Raw genomic sequence first — 11,393 nt, forward strand, 5'->3', positions numbered from 1 at the left:
ATTTTCATGCTGCTGATAAAGACATACCCGAGACTGGGAAGAAAAAGAGGTCTAATTGGACTTACAGTTCCACATGGCTGGGGAAGCCTCAGAATCATGGTGAGAGGCAAAAGGCACTTCTTACATGGCAGCAGCAAGAGAAAATGAGAGGAATGCAAATGCAGAAACCTCTGATAAAACCATCAGATTTCATGAGATTTATTCACTACCATGAGAACAGTATGGGATAAATTGCCCCCATGATTCAAATTATCTCCTGCCTGGTCCCTCCCACAACACATGACAATTATGGGAGTACAATTTGAGATGAGATTTGAGTGGGGACACAGAGCCAAACCATATCATTCCAACCCTGGCCCCTCCAAATCTCATGTCCTCACATTTCAAAAGCAATCATGCTTTCCCAACAGTGCCCCAAAGTCTTATTTCAGCATTAACCCAAAAGTGCATAGTCCAAAGTCTCATCTGAGACAAGGCAAGTCCCTTCCACCTATGAGCCTGTAAAATCAAAAACAAGTTAGTTACCTCATAGATACAAAGGGGGTACAGGCATTAGGTAAATAAAGCCATTCCAAAGGGGAGAAATTGGCCAAAACAATGCGTTTACAGGGCTCATGCAAGTCCAAAATCCAGTGGGGCAGTCACATTTTAAAGCTCCAAAATGATCTCCTTTGACACCAGGTCTCACGTCCAGGTCATGCTGATGCAAGAAGTGGGTTTCCATGGTCTTGGGCAACTCTGCTCCCGTGGCTTTGCAGGGTATATCCCCCCTCCTGGCTGCTTTCATGGGCTGGTGTTGATTGTCTGAGGCTTTTTCAGGTGCACAGTGCAAGCTGTCGACAATGGATCTACCATTCTGGGTCTGGAGGATGGTGGCCCTCTTCTCACAGCTTCACTAAGTGGTGCTCCAATAGGGACTCTATGTCGGGGCTCTGATCTCACCTTTCTCTTCTGCACTGCCCGAGCAGAGGTTCTCCATGAGGGCTCCACCCCTGCAGCAAACTTTTGCCTGGGCATCCAGGTGTTTCCATACACCTTCTGAATTCTAGGCGGAGGTTCCCAAACCTCAATTCTTGACTTCTGTGCACCCACAAACTCAACACCACATGATCTCTGCTAAGGCTTGGGGCTTCCACCCTCTGAAGCAACAGCCCGAGCTGTACCTTGGCTCCTTTTAGTCATGGCTAGAGTGACTGGGACACAGGGCACCAAGTTGCTAGACTGCACACAGCATGGGGTCCCTGGACCCGGCCCATGAAACCATTTTCTCCTAGGTCTCCAGGCCTGTGATGGGAGGGGCTGCCATGAAGACCTCTGACATGCCCTAGAGACATTTTCCCTATTGACTTGGGGATTAACATTTGGCTCCTCATGACTTATGCAAATTTCTGCAGCCAGCTTGAATTTCTTTTCAGAAAATCGGTTTTTATTTTCTATCATATTATCAGGCTACAAATTTTCTGAACTTTTATGCTCTGCTCCCCTTTTAAAACCAAATACCTTTAACAGCACCCAAGTCACCTCTTGAATGCATTGCTGCTTAGAAATTTGTTCCGCCAGACACCCTAAATCACCTCTCTCAAGTTCAAAGTTCCACAAATCTAGAGGGCAGAGGCAAAATGCCACCAGTCTCCTTGCTAAAACATAATGAGAGTCACCTTTGTTGCAGTTCCCAACAAGTTCCTCATCTCCATCTGAGATCACTTCAACCTCGACCTTATTGCCCATATTGCTATAGCATTTTGGGCAAACCTATTTAACAATTCTCTATAGAAGTTCCAAACTTTCCCACATTTTTCTGTCTTCTTCTGAGCCCTCCAAACTGTTTCAACCTCTGCTTGTTACCCTGTTTCAAAGTCACTTCCACATTTTTGGGTATCTTTTCAACAGCACCTGACTCTGCTGATAAAAATTTACTCTCTTAGTCCATTTTCACACTGCCGAAAAAGGCATACCCAAGACTGGGAAAAAAAAAAGAGGTTTAATTTGGACTTACAGTTCCACATGACTGGAGAGGCCTCAGAATCATGGCAGAAGGTGAAAGGCACTTCTTACCTGGTGGTGGCAAGAGAAAACGAGAGGAATTCACAAGCAGAACCCCCTGAAAAACCATCAGAACTCGTGAGACTTATTCACTACCATGAGAACAGTATGGGGGAAACCACCCCCATGATTCAAATAATCTCCCACCAGATCCCTCCCACAACATGTGGAAACTATGGGATTACAATTCCATAATTGTAGATTTGGGTGGGGGCACAGAGCCAAACCTTATCAACTACTGTTTCCCATGTCAAGATATTTCTTATTACGTCAGACAGCTTCACTCATTTATATTACCTGCCAGGTACCTGTAAGAACATGAACTGTGACTTCTGCTGTGTGTATATAGATATAGATATAGATATAGATATATAGATATATATAGATATATTCTCCAACCTATCATAGCAGGTATACCAGAAATCTGATCACTAGTGTTAAACCCACCCTTGGTAGTCAATTCCCATTTACCCAATCAACATGCAATTATTTTTGATGTGTTGAAAGCTTTGTGTCAGTGCATAGCTAAGCTCCAATGTAAAGCTTACATTGTCTGTAGTCTGTAGTTGCTTTTGTCTCTTTTAAAATTTTATTTATTTATTTTTTATTTATTTATTTTTTTTCGGAGTCTTACTCTGTTGCCAGGCTGGAGTGCAGTGGTGCCATCTCGGCTCACTGCATCCTCTGCCTCCCAGGCTGAAGTGATTCTCTTGCCTCAGCTTGCCAAGTAGCTGGGACTACAGGCACGTGCCACCACACCCAGGTAATTTTTGTATTTTTAATAGAGATAGGGTTTCACCATGTTGGCCAGGATGGTCTCAATCTCTTGACCTCGTGATCCACCCACCTCAGCCTCCCAGAGTGCTCAGATTATAGGCATGAGCCACCACGCCCGGTGTTTTTGTCTTTTTTTTCTAAATGACTTTTATGTTCAGAAGTACACGTGCAAGTTTGTTATATAGGTAAATTCAGTGTTACAGGGTCTTAGAAGTACACATTATTACATCACCAGGTAGTAAGCAGGGTACCCTGATATGATTTGACTGTGTCCCTAGTCAAAATCTCATCTTGAATTATAATTCCCATAATCCCCAAAAGGGCAGGACCAAGTAGAGGTAATTGGGTTATGAGGGCAGTTTCCTCCATGCTGTTCTCATGAATAGTGAGTGAGTCTTATAAGATCTGATGGTTTTATAAGCATCTAGTATTTCCCCTGCTTGCACTCACTCTGTCCTGCTGCCTTGTAAAGAATGTTCCTGCTTCTGCTTTGCCTTCTGCCATGGTTGTTAGTTTCCTGAGGCCTTCCCAGCAATGCAGAATTGTGAGCCATTTAAAGCTCTTTTCTTTATAAGTTACCTAGTCTCTGGTCTCTTTTCTTTTCTTTTCTCTTCTTTTCTTTTCCCTTTCCTTTTTCTTTTCTTTTCTTTTCTTTTCTTTTCTTTTCTTTTCTTCTCTTTTCTTTTCTTCTTTTCTTTTCTTGTTTTTAGTAACCTAGCCCAACTGGCTTGTTTTATTGGAGAAGGGCACTCGGAATAAACAACATGAGACAGCTGGGACCCGAGGCTGGGGAGAATCCCCTCTCCTCCCTATACATGCCCACTGCCCAAAAATAAAAAATAACCAACTATGGGAGAGCAGCCGAGACAGCCACTGGGGGCAGGGGAAGGAGACACGAGACTCGAGGGCAGTGGTGAAGACACCACACATGTGCTGGGAGGGCTCAGAGGCAGCAGCGCCACGAACAGCCCAGGTACAAGTCTCTGTGTCCTCCCTGGGCTTATGCATAAATACAGAGAGATGAGGCCTTCTCTCCTGCTGCTCTCCCTTCCGCTCCGTGCTGCTTGCTGCGGTCCCCGCTCCTCTTTCCACAAGAGGGCGAAGGGAAGCGGGGATGAACAAGTCATCACCGAATTGCAATCAGACCCACATCCATCAGCTTCTGGATCTTCTGTGCGATTGCAAGATTCTTTAAGTGTTTGCTGAGTGCCTGGGGGTCCTTCTGCATCTGTTCCAGGATAAGGCGCATGGCTATGTCACTCATGATCTGCTGCACCTTGGGGTCGGCCAAGGCTCCTCGCTTCACCTCTTCCGGGCTGTGGTGCCGGTTGTACTGCACCATCATACAGCGCTGGTAGCCGTCTGCCGCCTCCTTACAGCTCGAGTCCAGGTCTAGCACCTTCCAGTACACATCCATCGCTTTGGTGTAGTCCTTCATCGCTTCCAGGGCAGCGGCTTTCCGTGTATAACCCTTGATGAACCCTTGGCTCCAGCTGGATACATTCCTCACAGTCCTTGAGTGCCAGCTGGAACTCCAGGAGTTTGGCAGAACTCCAGGCAGCTCGATTGCTGTATAATCTGGCATCTTTCGGGTTCCTTTTGATGGTTTCTGTATAACGCTTCAGGTCCTGGGGATAGTCCCCTTTCTGAAAACACTAGTTTCTTTTGTTCTTCTCCTCCAAAGCCTGGTCCAGGTTTATGCAGGCCAGCCGTTCTTGCTCCTTCAGGATTTTCTCTGCCTGCTGGCATTTCTTGAGCACATCTGGAGTTTGGTGCTCTGCAAGAGACTTGTTATAGAAATGGATGGCATCCTTGTACCTTTCTTCTTTGAAGTAGGAGTTGCCAATTCGAGCATAGGCTTTGGCAATCCGTAGATGGTTTTCTGTTTTCTCTCCCACTTAAATGGACTTCCCACAAGGCTCCCTGCACTTACTGTAGTCGCCCTTTTCAAAGTATACCACTGCTTAATTGGTAATGTAAGTCATATTGCTGGGGTCCAGCTCCTTGGCTTTGTCGTAATGCTTCAAGGCTGGGTCAGTATTTCTTCTGGTAGGCATTGTTCTTCAGCTCTTTTTCTTTCAGTGCCTGCTTCTTCTTCTCTGGAAGATCTTCTTCCTCTGGCTCTGGCTTGGTCTCCTTTTTGGGAGGGGGTGGTGGTGGAGGTGTTGCAACCTGTTCCTCCTCATCCGTACTGCCCAGATCGACCTCAAGGAGGACACTGAGAGTGGTCATGATCCGGGGATCTTGTAGTTTGCTGCCCAGATCAGAAGGCTTGTTTTGTAGCTACTCTATCAGCTCCTGATAGTTAGAATCACTGAGCAGTGTTCTTGTCCTGGGATCACTCTCCAACTTCTGATACAGATTGGGCATGTTGAAAGCATTCATGAATTTTCTGTCTGCCAACTTGGCCTCCATATTCTGTAAACCCTCTTTCAGTTGAGAGTTATTTGCCTCTGTTTTAAGTGCTCCTTGTAGGTTCTCTTGGCTTCTTCAAATCGGTTTAAGAACTCTAGAGCTGCTGCTTTTTGTGAATAGCCGTTGCCCCAGTCAGGCTTTTAGGTCCATGGTCTTACAGCCATCCTTGTAAGCCTTCTGGTAGTCTCCTTTCTTGGCATAGGGGGAAGAACAGTTGCTGTAGAGCATGTGGTTGTGGGGATCCAGCTTAATGGCTTCTGAGTAGCACTGTAAGGCATCATCTATGTTGCCGTGCTCAGGGCCTTGTTGCCGTTCTCTTTCAGCTCGTTGACCTGCTTCATAGCACAGCACGGTCTGGAATCCCCTTGAACAGAATCTGTCCGCTCCTCCTTCCCAACCCAGTCTCTGGTATTTCTTCATAGCAGTGTGAGAAGGAACTAATACAGTAAATTGGTTCTGAAGTAGAGGGATGCTGCTTTAAGGATACCCGAAAATGTGGAAGCAGCTTTGCAAGCAGGTAACAGGCAGAGGTTGGAACAGTTTGGAGGGCTCAGAAGAAGACAGGAAAATGTGGGAAAGTTTGGAACTTCCTAGAGACTTGGAGGGCTCTGAAGACAGGAAGATGTGGGAAAATTTGGAACTTCCCAGAGATTTGTTGAATGGCTTTGACCAAAATGCTGATAGTGGTATGGACAATTAAGTCCAGACTGAGTTGGTCTCAGATGGAGATGAGGAACTTATGGGAAATGGAGTAAAGGTCACTCTTGCTATGCTTTAGCAAAGACACTGGTGGCATTTTGCCCCTGCCCTAGAGATCTGTGGAACTTTGAACTTGAAAGAGATGATTTAGGGTATTGGTGAAAGAAATGTCTAAGTGGTAAAGCATTCAAGAGGAGAAGAACATATAAAGCATTCAAGAGGAGAAGAACATGTAAGTTTGAAAAATTTGCAGCCTGACGATGCAACAGAAAAGAAAAACCCATGCAGATCACGAGGTCAGGAGATAAAGACCATCCTAGCCAAAATGGTGAAACCCTGTCTTTACTAAAAATGCAAACATTAGCCGGGCATGGTGGTTCGCGTCTGTAGTCCCAGCTACTCGGGAGGCTGAGGTGGGAGAATTGCTTGAACCTGGGAGTTGGAGACTGCAGTGAGCCTAGATCATGCTACTGCACTCCAGTCTGGGTGATAGAGCAAGACTCTGTCTCAATAATAATAATATAATAATAATAATAATAAAGTAATAAAAAATAATAATTTAATAATAATAAATTCCTGGAAATAGGTAAACCAGGAAGAAATAGAAACTCTGAACAGACCAATAACAAGCAGTGAGATTGAAATTGTAATTAAAAAAAACTGCCCCCCAAAAAATCCAGGACCAGATGTATTCCCAGCTGCAGTCTATCAGACATTCAAATAAAGATTAGTACCAGTAGTACTGAAGCCATTTCAAAAGATACAGATTTAGGGAGTTCTCTCCAAATCATTCTATGAAGCCCGTATCACCCTAATACCCAAACCAGGAAAGACATAACAAAGAAAGAAAACTGTAGACCAATATTTCTGATGAACATCGATGCAGAAATCCTCAATAAAATACTAGCTAACTGATTCCAACAGCGTATCCAAAATATATTCCACCATAATCAAGTGGGTTTTATACTAGGGATGCAGGAATGGTTTAAAATACAAAAGTCAATAAATGTGATAAACCACATAAATATAATTAAAACAAATATCATATAATCATCTCAATATATGCAGAAAATGCATCTGACAAAATCCAGCATTGCTTTATGATTAAAACCCTCAGCAAAATCGGCATTGAAGGGACATACTTTAAAGTAATAAAAGCCAACTATGATAAACCCACAGCCAACATTATACTGAATGGGGAAAAGTTGAAAGCTTTCCCTGTGAGAACTGGAACAAGACAAGGATGCCCACTTCCACCACTTACATTTAACATAGTACTGGGAGTCCTAGCGAGAGCAATCAGACAAAAGAAAGAAAGAAAGAAAGGGCATCCAAATTGGTAAAGAGATAAACTGTCGCTGTTTGCTGATGATATGATCATATACCTGAAAAACCCTAAAGACTTATCTAAAAAGCTTCTAGGCATGATAAATGAATTCAGTAAAGTTTCAGGATACAAAATCAATGTACACAAATTAGTAGCACTGCTATACACCAATAGCAACCAAGCCGAGAATCAAATCAAGAACTAACTCCCTTTTACAATAGCTGCAAAAAATATGTAAAATACTTAGGAATACACCTAAGCAAGGAGGTAAAAGATTTCTGCAAGTAAAATTGCAAAATATTGCTGAAAGAAATTATAGATGACACAAACAAATGCAAACACATCCCATGCTCATGAATGGGTAGAATCAACATTGTGAAAATAACCATACTGCCAAAAGCAATCTACAAATTTAATGCAATTTCCATCAAAATACCATCATCATTCTTCATAGAACTGGAAAAAAATCCTAAAATACATATGGGACCAAGAAAAGAGTCTGCATAGCCAAAGCAAGGCTAAGCACAAAGAATAAATCTGGAGGCATCACATTACCTGACTTCAAACTGTACTACAAGGCTATAGGCACCAAAACAACATGGTATTGTTATAAAAATAGGCACATAGACCAACGGAACAGAACAGATAATCCAGAAATAAAGTCAAATACTTACAGCCGACTGATCTTTGACTAAGCAAACCAAAGCATAAAGTGGGAAAAGGACTACTCTATTCAACAAATGATGCCGGGATAATTGGCAAGCCACATGTAGGACAATGAAACTGCAGAGTCATCTCTCACCTTATACAAAAACCAACTCAAGATGTATTAAAGACTCAAATCTGCGACCTGAAGCCATCTGAATTCTAGAATATAACATCGAAAAAACTCTTCTAGACATTCGTTTAGGCAGAGAGTTCATGACCGAGAACCCAAAAGCAAATGCAACCAAAACACAGATAAGTAGATAAGACCTTATTAAATTAAAAAGCTCTTCACAGCAAAAGAAATAATCAACAGAGTAAACAGAAAACCCACAGAGTGGAAATAATTATTCACAAAGTATGCATCTGACAAAGGACTGATATCCAGAATCTACAAGGAAGTCAAATGAGCAAGAAAAAATAATAATCACATCAAAGTGGGCTGAGGACATGAATAGATAATTCTCAAAAGAGGATATACAAATGGCCAACAAAAATATGAAAAAATGCTGAACATTACTAATGATCAGGAACATGCAAATTGGAACCACAGAGAGAGAGAGAGAGAGAGAGAGAGAGAGAAAGAGAGTGAGAGACAGCCGGGAAAACTGCCTTAGAAACCATCAGATCTCATGAGAACTTACTTGCTATCATGAGAACAGCATTGGAGAAATTGCCCTTATGATCCAATCAACCCCCTCCCTCGACACTTGGGGATTACAGGTCCCTTGCTCAACATCTGGGGATTACAATTTGAAATGAGATTTGGGTGGAGACACAGACCCAAGACATATCAAGGGGCATAAGGGATAAAAGGCTACACTTTGGGTATACTGCTTGGGTGATGGGTACACCAAAGTCTCAGAAATCACCACTAAAGAATTATCTATGTAACCAAACACCACCTATTCTCCAAAAATGATAGAAATAATAATTTTTAAAAATTAAATAGGCCGGGTATGGTGGCTCATGCCTGTAACCCCAGAACTTTGGGAGGCTGAGGTGGGAGGATCATCTGAAGTCAGGATTTTGAGACTAGCCTGGCCAACATGGTGAAACCCTGTGTCTACCAGGAATACAAAAATTAGCTGGGCATGGTGCTGGGCACCTGTAATCCCAGCTACTTGGGAGGCTGAGGCAGGAGAATCACTTGAACCCAGGAGGCAGAGGTTGCAGTGAACTGAGATTGCGCTATTGCACTACAGCTTGAGTGACAAGAGTGAAACTCTGTCTTAAATAATAATAATAATAATAATAAATAATTGAATAAACTTGTGATTGCATTATGAAGTTCTTGTAGTGAGTTTTTCAGCTCTATCAGATCAGTTTGGCTCATTCGTAAAATTGCTATTTCATCTTTCAGCTCCTGTATCATTTTACTGGATTCCTCAAAATCCTTGTATTGGGTTTCGACTTTCTCCTAACTCTCGATGATCTTTTTTCCTATGCAGATTCTAAGTTCTATGTCTTTTATTTCAGCCATTTCAGCCTGGTGAAGAACTACTGTTGGGGACCAGTGTGGTCATTTGGAGGTAAGAAGACACTGGATTTTTGAGTTGCCAGAGGTCTTGTGCTGGATCATTGTCACCCGTGTGGGTGATGTTCCTTTATTCTTTGAAGGTGCTCTCCTTTGGATGGTGTTTTTTGGTTTTATCTTCTTTGCTGCCCTTGAGAGTTTGATTGTGGTATAAAGTGGACTCAGTCAACGGACTTTATTGTTTTGAAGATTTCAGGGGCCCAAGACGCAGCTCAGCAGTCCTGGCCTGCATGCTGTAACCCTGGGCAGGTTGCAGCTGGGCCCCTGGCTTTGTTCTCTGGTCCCTCAAGATTAGGAACCTGTTGTGCTGGAAGGGCCTAGGTGTTCCTGGTCCACTGGCAACAACACTGTTGGGGTAATGGCAGAGAGTTCCATCCTTGCTTGTGCGTGTCAGCAGAAGTAGTGTTGGCTGTGTTTTTTAAGAAATGAAAAAATTAGGAGAAATTTGTTTAAAAATACAACCTTCATGTAATCTTGAAAATTAAAATGAAAATTAACAAAAAGAATTGACAATTCCCAAAGTTTTAAAATAAGCAAAACACCTTTAGGAATTTTACCATACATTTTATCACAATGTTTCATAAAGCTAAAGCATTAATGTCTCCCATATGCAATATTTTAACTTGGACTTTTTAAAGAGAAACAATTTTTAAAAAGCCATAAAGACATCATATGAACTGAGCTCTTGCAAATGTGGATTGTTGAAGAAGACACTTATTTTAAACTCATAAGGGATATAAATAAATATAAAACTTTAGTACCCAGGACATGCAAACCAGAATGATGATAAACATAGGTTCCATATTAAACATCATGTTTCCAGTTCTTTCGGGAACAATATATTTATCTAGTTTCTAAATTGAGACAAAGGAAGTAAAAAGGAGAGGTGAATTACCAAAAAAGCATGTTATCAGTGTTCTCCTTCAGATTGTTTTTGAAAGCTTTTAAACAGTGGGTGTGTAAGTTAAAGCTGCTTTTAGCACTTCCTCAACAGATCACCTTAGATTTTGCTAACTTGGCACCATTATAGGGGTCATATTTTCACACGGATGCACTCTTCCTGAACAGAATGTATTTGACAGAAACAAGTTTTTCTTTCATGCCAGGCATTTGTATGTTTGCTTTTTATAACAAACAGTAAGACAAAGCTCACCATTTTGGACTCTCTCCCAATATTTCCAATTTAGCTATGAAAACAAGATTTTTATTTCATGGTTTGGAGAAGTGTACTTTAAAAGTTAACTCTTTGAGAGAACACAGGATTTTTTCCTCAAAATTCATTTTATATTCTTTGATTTGAATTTTGTTTGTATTTCTTTGGATATCACAAAGTCTATCCTCTCATCACTTGAGTTGGTAAGGGAGATATTTTCATAAGTAGTCTTTTTTCTTTTTAACCTTACATGATTTAGCATTTTACTATAGTTATTTTTTTTAATATGTATTTTTGTTTGAGATGCTAAATCTGGTCTCCATAATCAGATTTGGGAGCAGCCTTTATTTTGTTGTTAGGTTTTTGGCAGAGTCTAGAAGGTCCCAAGCTGCCAAAGTTTTGTCTGAAAGCCTTTCGAGTTCAGCAGTTTTCATTCTCTATCCTGTCATAATGAATAGTATCTGCCACCCCCCCCCAAAAAAAAGGCCAAGTTATTATGACAGGTTAGAATCTTAATAGCATTAGGAAAAAATCTTGCAAGGTTATATCTAGAATATGTATTCAAATGAACCGTAAGTCTAATTCCAGTAGTTGCAAGGACAGCATGTCATGCAGCCTGTATTCCCAGTCTTCCATAGAAGTCAAAGCATCCAGTGAAAATTCTGACACTGAAAGAATTTCTGTTGAATTCTTCATTGTGAAGCAGTTATAAGAAGGAGGTTTGCTGGGCATGGTGG

General features: G+C 41.7%; 1 pseudogene; it reads right to left on the reverse strand.

Annotated features, from left to right (window-relative positions):
* Nucleotides 1–3,946: 3,946 nt before the first annotated feature.
* LOC126946227 (stress-induced-phosphoprotein 1-like) lies at nt 3,947–5,576 on the reverse strand (annotated as a pseudogene).
* Nucleotides 5,577–11,393: the final 5,817 nt, after the last annotated feature.

Source organism: Macaca thibetana, chromosome X (assembly GCF_024542745.1).
Source record: "Macaca thibetana thibetana isolate TM-01 chromosome X, ASM2454274v1, whole genome shotgun sequence".
NCBI lineage: Eukaryota > Metazoa > Chordata > Mammalia > Primates > Cercopithecidae > Macaca > Macaca thibetana.